Source organism: Myotis brandtii, unplaced genomic scaffold (assembly GCF_000412655.1).
Source record: "Myotis brandtii unplaced genomic scaffold, ASM41265v1 scaffold732, whole genome shotgun sequence".
Lineage (NCBI taxonomy): Eukaryota > Metazoa > Chordata > Mammalia > Chiroptera > Vespertilionidae > Myotis > Myotis brandtii.
This window is the reverse complement of record NW_005370902.1, coordinates 90,402-98,287: the sequence shown is the minus strand read 5'-3', so window position 1 is coordinate 98,287 and position 7,886 is coordinate 90,402.

Below are 7,886 nucleotides of genomic sequence, written 5' to 3'. Positions count from 1 at the left end.
CTCCACCCCCGCCTCCCGCAGTTCCCTGTTTACCATCGGGTGATCGGAGTCTACCGGTTGGGGGGAGGAACTGAGAGGTCAGCTATTCCACCCACTTGCCGGCCCAACCCCTGCCGGGGGTTACCTTCTGTGTGTGGGGCAGGGGCCTTGGCCTGGCACCACCTGCATACCCCTGGTTCCCCATTTGTCATTGGGCAATCAGAGTCTGCCAGCCAGGGAAAGGGACCGAGAGGTGGTCAGTGCGCCTCATAGTGACTGATCGAGCAGTCCTTCTGGTTGTTCCACCATTAGGGTAAATTTGCATATTACCCTTTTATTATATAGAACTAGTGGCCTGGTGCATGAAATTCATGCATGGGGGGGTGTCCCTCAGCTTGGCCTGCACCCTCTCCAATCTGGGACCCCTGGGGGTATGTCCGACTTCCGGTTTAGGCCCTATCCCTGTCCTAAACTGGAAGTCAGACATCCCTCTTGTAATCTGGGACTGCTGGCTCCTAACCGCTCACCTTCCTGCCTGCCTGATTGCCCCTAACCACTCTGCCTGCTGGCCTGCTCTCCCCCACCTGTCCCCCGCCAGTCTGCTTGCCCCGTCTGCCCCCCTTGCTGGCCTGATCGCCCCCACTGCCCTCCCTGCCAGCCTCATGGCCCCCAGCTGCCCTCCAGAGCTGGCCTCATGGCCCCCAACTGCCCTCCCTGGCCAGTTTCCCAGTCTAATTAGCATATTACCCTTTTATTAGTATAGATAGAGGCCTGGTGCATGGGTAGGGGCCGGCCGGCCTGTCCTGATGGGGGCCCCGGATCTGGGTGGAGGGTCCCCACTGGAGGGTGGGGCCAGCTGGCATGAGGGGCCATGAGTGGTTTGCAGGCCAGCCACTCCCCCAATCTGGTAGCAATATGTTTACAGATATATCTCCTAGGACAATGGAAACTAAGGAGAAAATAAACAAATGGAACTACATCAAAATAAAAAAAACATCTGCACAGAAAAAGAAACCAAAAAAATAACAAGAGAGCCCACTGCATGGGACAACATATTTGCCTATGATAGATTTGATAGACACTTCTCCAAAGTGGACATACAGAAGGCCAAAAGGCATGTAAAAAAATGCTCAGTCACTAATTATTTGAGAGGTACAAATCAAAACGACAATGAGATATCACCTCACACTTGTCAAAATGGCTATTGTCAACAAATCAGCAAATGACAAGTATTGGCAAGGATGTGGAGAAAAGGGAACCCTAGTACCCTGCTGATGGAAATGGAGACTGGTGCATCCTCTGTGGAAAACAGTATGACATTTCCTCAAAAAATTAAAACTGGAACTTCCATTTGACCTAGTGATCCCACTTTTAGGAATATATCCTAAGAAATCAGTAACACCAATCAGAAAGAGTATATGCACCCCTCTGTTCATAGCAGTGCGATTTACAATAGCTAAGATTTGGAAACAGACTAAGTGCCCATTCGCAAATGAGTGGATTAAAAAACTGTGGTGCATCTATGCAGTGGAATATGACACAGCTATAAAAAAGAAAGAACTCTTACCATTTGAAACAACATGATGGCCCTGGAGAGCATTATGTTAAGTGAAATAATCAAATCAGAGAAAGATAAGTGTCACAGTATCTCACTGATATGTGACATCTACTGAACAACATAAAGTGATGAACAAAAATAGATCCAGAGACATAGAAGCATGGAACAGACTGTCAAACCTCAGAGGGAAGGCAGGGGAGGGTGTGTGGCTGGGAATAGATCAACCAATGAACTTGTATGCATATAAGCACAACCAATGGACACAGACAATAGGGTGGTGAAGGCCTGTGGTGGGGGGTGGGAATAGGCTAGCAGAGGTCAATGCGGGGGGAAAAAGGATGTATGTAATACTTTCAACAATAAAGATTTAAAAATGATAAAAAATAAATTCCAAAGAATTTATTAACTATTATAGGTCTTTTACTTTTCTGAATAAGAACCATATAATTAGTTTTTATGCCCAGTGGAATAATTTCCTCCCCAGAACTTTTTCTAATATGATCATCTCTTTTGTTTTTCATTAACTACTGGGAACCTATGAAACCCCTGTGCAGGTAATGCATGCAGGCATGACCTGAGGTCCCATGACTTGTCTAATTCTACTTTTACCACAAGCATTGGTGTCTCTGGGAATAAGAATACTAATATTAAAATGTTACACATGTGTTAGCATAAAGAACAGGAGATATTTTTTGTTTTTGCTTCCCCACAGTACTAACAAAGAACCCTGATATTGGTTTGCATGTAAGAAAATTGTAGTGAATAACAAACTTAATCAGTTGCAGTATTTAGAGAAAAAATTATATTTTTGAGCAAATTTGAGCAAGGAGAGCAGGAACCTTCATCATATATGGAGTGAGCAAGAAGAATAAATCTCTAGTAGTAATGATGCTGAATAGCTGCAATTGTCAATTAATCATATATGATCAATATCTGTAGAAGTGGAGAAACAGTTTATTTTGGAGCACAATATCTTTGGTTGGCATTTTTCCTGGGAAGAAGTAAAAGAAGCTTTTCAGATATGGAGAGAGAGGATATAGACAATGCAGTATAAACATCGAAAAAAGAAGATTAAGGGAATTTGAGGACAATGTTAACATGGATAAATAAACAAAGGAAATATCAACAGATAGCAATCTAAATATGGGACCTAAGAATGTTGCTATTTCAAAGGGACAGGGTCTCAGGAGGGTGATAAATGAATGATTATGAATTATAGAGTTATCATAATTCAGACTATTGTTTCACCAGACCAACTGTGCCAGATGGTATGTTGAAATTCCAGTACTATAAAGGCTGGATGTCTACAAAATTTTGTAAATTGCAGTAATTACCCATAACCTCATTTTAAAGTATCATCTGAAAGAATACTGGAAGTTATCTGTAAGTTAGAGACAGATGATGACCAGAGTATTAATTAGCTCTGAAACAAAGTTGTTCATATGTAAAAAGGAGAAAAGATGAAAGGCACAGTGTTCGCAGTATCAAGCAGACCAACAATGACAAATACATGGTGTATAAATGTGACGGGAACCAATGATGAAAATAGACTGCAGAAGTGATTATTTCCAATCATTGATTTGAAGTAGAAAAACCTGTCACAATTTCTTATTCACAATTTTCTATTCTTGTCTCCAGTCTATGTAAGTGTAGAGCAACAACAACAACAATAACAAAAACTCAGGTAAAAAGTAAAGCAATTTATTCTTCAGTCACATACATACAAAAACCAAAGTAGATTTTTCACTTTTTGTCTAGAGTTGACATCATTTATTTTGGTCAATCTAAATCAGCTTTAAAATATTTTATATAAAAGATAATTATTAATGTTTAGATTTTTGGAATGTATATATGTCTGTAAAGAATTTAAGATTATTTTATATCGCTCTCATATTTATATTTTAATCAAAATATAATAGATGGTATCTGTGCTTCTAGAAATGTATTCTGTACTTTCTCCACTAGGTGTCTCCAGAGAAATACAAGTAAATACTGCTAAAAAGAAATGCTGCTTATATACACTCAATTTTAAGATTTCAAAATCACAACTAGGGACAAGTAGTTACAGTGGTTACTTAGGATGAGAGTAAGATCTGTCACTTGATGGCATACTACACACATTTATTAAATAATTCCTTCTGCTCTGCTTCTAAATGAATTAGCATTAAAGACATGTCATTTAATATTTACTTTGGGGTCAAGTTAGTCATTTCTTTCTCTCGATATAAGTTTATTATCTTAGATATGTTAGGCCATAAGATAACTGGAAGATCTATGGGAGTAGAGGAGGAAATTCTCTAGAAATATATTGGGAGGAGGACTCAGGAAGTCCCACCCTTTTCTAAACTCTACAATGTGTCAGCAAAAAAAAATCTGAGCTTATATATTATCCTTTTGACTTAAGTCAGACATTGATATTTAATTTTATTTTGGCTGTATGAGTGTTTTATGAAGAAAAAAGATCACAAAATTTAATTTTTATTTAATTTGAATTTCTGTTGTCTTAGGTCAGAACAATGTAATAATTTTAAGAAAACATTTTCTCTCACTCTAAGGAAACAAAGATAAGTGGGTCTTTGCCAGAACTTCAGTTTACGGAGCTGCGACCCCAGGTACCAAGGAAGGCTGAGATGCTCCCTGGCCAAGGTACTTGGATCAAATTCAAGGCCTTATCATAATTTACAAATAGGCCAGTAGAAAAGCGAAGTGATACTAAGAAATGTCATAGACCACATGTTAAAAAGCAGGGGTTTAGAAACTTGGGGCAAAGAACCATTCTGGATCATTCAAAACCAAGGAAATTCTCTCCTAAAAGTCTACTCTTGGCTTGAGTATTCAGTTTTGTTTTAAATATGTTTTTATTGATTTTTAGAGAGAGGGGAAAGTAGAGGGAGAGAGAGAGAAACATCAATGTTGAGAAATATTGATTGGCTGCTTCCTGCATGCCCCCTACTGGGGATTGAGCCTGCAACCTGGGAATGCTCACTGATCAGGAATCAAACTGTGTGACCTTCTGGTTCATAGGTTGACACTCAACCACTGAGTGACACTGGCCAGGGCCAATCTATTTTTAATCCAGAGGCCATGTCCAATGCTAGAGAGCATAAGTCTAATATTGGTTGCATGCCAGTGATTGCAAGCATATTACTGCAGTGACTTCACAATTTCTAGAGGCTACAAGGCTTACTAAAAAGATCTACTGGACAATTTGGGAACTGACAGTGAATTAGCATCCTGGTAGCTAGAAACAAATGTCTCTGTCTTTTGGACACATTATTTTTCTCAGATTGCATTATAAATGGTTTCTTTTTCACTAATGGTTTGCATTTCTGGGTCAGACTTTGTAACCCGGAATGTCCCAAGACTTCAATCTTTCTTCAAACCATGAATAAAATTATGTAGTCAAACCAGGGGCAGGATCTTTTCATGAAACAGAAGAATAAGGGTTCTATGTAGAGAAAGAGAGGGGGAAAGAGAGAGAGAGATACAGAGAGAGAGAGATCCTTGATGAGTGCTCTGAAAGGAGAGAACTGTATTCCTCTTAATATTTTTTAATCTCTTCTCTATAATTTAGATTATCTTTCTTCCCACTCTTGGGAATTTCCCATTCCTTTCCTTATCCTACAACAAACTGTTGGCTATGTACCAGAATTCAATTATTTGCCTCGCTGAAGCCAAGATTCTGCCTGAAGTAGTTGCTTGGACTTTTTCCCACTGTTACCTTCATTAGCTAGTTATTGAAAGGAAGAGAGTGAAGCAAGTCAGAAATTGTTGGGCATGGTCAGCTGGGAAGCAGAGGCCTATTTGCTTCACCAGGAAGCTACAGCTTCACATTCCCCCTAGAGAATCACCAGTCCATTCCCCACAGATCACTTGAGGAAGGGATAGAAGAAAAGGGGCATTAAACACATAAGCAATAAAGTCAAAATGGCACAGAGGGATGTACTTAACCACAGAGGACTGCCGGTATAATCTGGGGAAAAGATCACTGGCTAATGAGGGGGTGGAGCCAATGCAATCCCTCAAAATCTTGGGAAGTTAATTGGTTATTTTGAACAAACTCCTAGTTAAAATCCCAGGAGAGGAAGAGCATTCTCACTCTCTCTCTTACTGGTGACCTGCACTTGCCCTGTTCATTGTGTTCTCTCCTGCCCAGAGTATGCAACCATATGGGTCTAGTGGCCACCTGAGTTCCACAGTAGATTGAGGGGGCTCTGAAGTACTATGAAGCAGAAACTCTGGGCACTGGCCTTTGCCTTGGCCTTGGTGAAGACATGTTGTACATGGAAGGAGATGGCACATTAGAAACCCAGGGGTAGAAGCAGCTATCACAAATAAACCATGCCACCATACCACAATCTCATGTGTGTGGATCCTTGAAATGCTTTCCTTGCGATCCCATGGAAGAGCCTGATTTCCACCAACACCACCACTATTTCTTTTCTGAGCTCAGCTTTTAAGCTGCAGTACTTTAATGTTTTTATATTTACTCTAAAATTTTCCTTCCTTGGAATGTTCTCCAACCTCTAAACTTACATGCAGTTTATATACACAATCTGTCTCTCATTTCCTTGATTGCATTACTCATCTTGAGTATAAATATTTGTTGAGAACTAGCATTTGTTGACTTCCATGGGACTTAAACAAGTTCCAAATATGATTCTCATGGATATATTTAAGACTCCACTGTTAGAAACTCCAAAAAGAAAAATTTAGGGAATATCTTTCTACTGGGTGAGCATATCTCATGTTTTTGTTTTGTTTTTTTATAGAAAGGAAACCTATATGTCCTTTCAGAAAGGAAACAGTCCTCTTGAATTTACAAATACATTTCCATTTTCACTGCTCATCTTATGCAATTATTTGTTTATTCAGACGACTGAAAGATAAAACTGTGGTATCAAGGAACAACTAGGTGTTTTGGTGTTTTTTAAGAATTAATATATTTTCAATTTATTACAGGCACTATTAAGAAAGTGGGTGACATGGCAGGAAATTATTAATTCTTTCTGCACTGTTATAATCATAATCAAGCTTATCTGTTATTATTCTGGACTATATTTAAAGAGCTCTTTTACTCTTAATACATATTATCCAAGTCTATATCTCTTTCTCTCTATACCCCATTACTTCCTCTTCAATAGCCACATTAGATTTGAGCAAATTTTAGCTTCATTACAGAAAAATTTATAAACAGTTATAGTTATCTAAAATTTAAAAAGTTGCATCAATAATAGTGAGCATCCCAGTAAAGAGTAAATTACTACTTATAGTGATGATGTTAGAGAGATTTCTGTATTTTAAGTTTGATTTATTTTCTATAATTCCAAGTCTCTATTGTTATGTTTTAAGAAAATAATCTACACCAGTGATGGCGAACCTATGACACACATGTCAGAGGTGACACGCAAACTCATTTTTTTGGTTGATTTTTCTTTGTTAAATGGCATTTAAATATATAAAATAAATTTAAAAAATATGCCTTTGTTTTACTATGGTTGCAAATATCAAAAAATTTCTATATGTGACATGGCACCAGAGTTAAGTTAGGGTTTTTCAAAATGCTGACATGCCAAGCTCAAAAGGTTCGCCATCACTGATCTACACTATAATGTCTAAACAATAAGGTCTGGAATTGAAGATTTTTATAACTATGTTATCAATAATGTTCTAACAGCTAATTTGCTGATATTAAATAGAAATTATTTTTATAAAAGTTTTTTCATCCTACTCAATAGGCAAATTGCACAACATAAGAGGAATAGAAGTCTATTATATAACACATGCCAGCAACATATGGATGAAGTTAGAATATTTCATTTACAGAAATATAAAATATAGGCTACAGTAATTCTCTTCTTTCCATAAGGGACTAGGGGAAAAATATAATTTACATTTTATGCCATTTTCTCTTCATCTCTCCTTTTAAATAGCTCTTTTATTTTCTATACTAGAGGCCCGGTGCATGAAATTCATGCGGGGGGGAGGAAGGGACCCCTCAGGGGATGGCCGACTGCCAGTTTAGGTCTGATCCTGGGGATCGGGCCTAAACCAGCAGTTGGACATCCTTCTCACAATCCAGGACTGCTGGCTCCTAACTGCTCACCTGCCTGCCTGCCTGATCACCCCTAACTGGCCCCTCTGCCAGCCTGATCACCCCTAACTGCTTCTGCCTGCCAACCTGATCACCCCTAACTGCCCCCACCCCTGCCAGCCTGGTCCCCCCTGCCAGCATGATTGCCCCTTACTGCCCCCCCTGCCAGCCTGGTCACCCCTTACTGGCCCCCCTGCTGGCCTAGTCACCCCCAACTGCCTCCCTACCAGCCTGGTCACCCCACGCAGCCTGCTG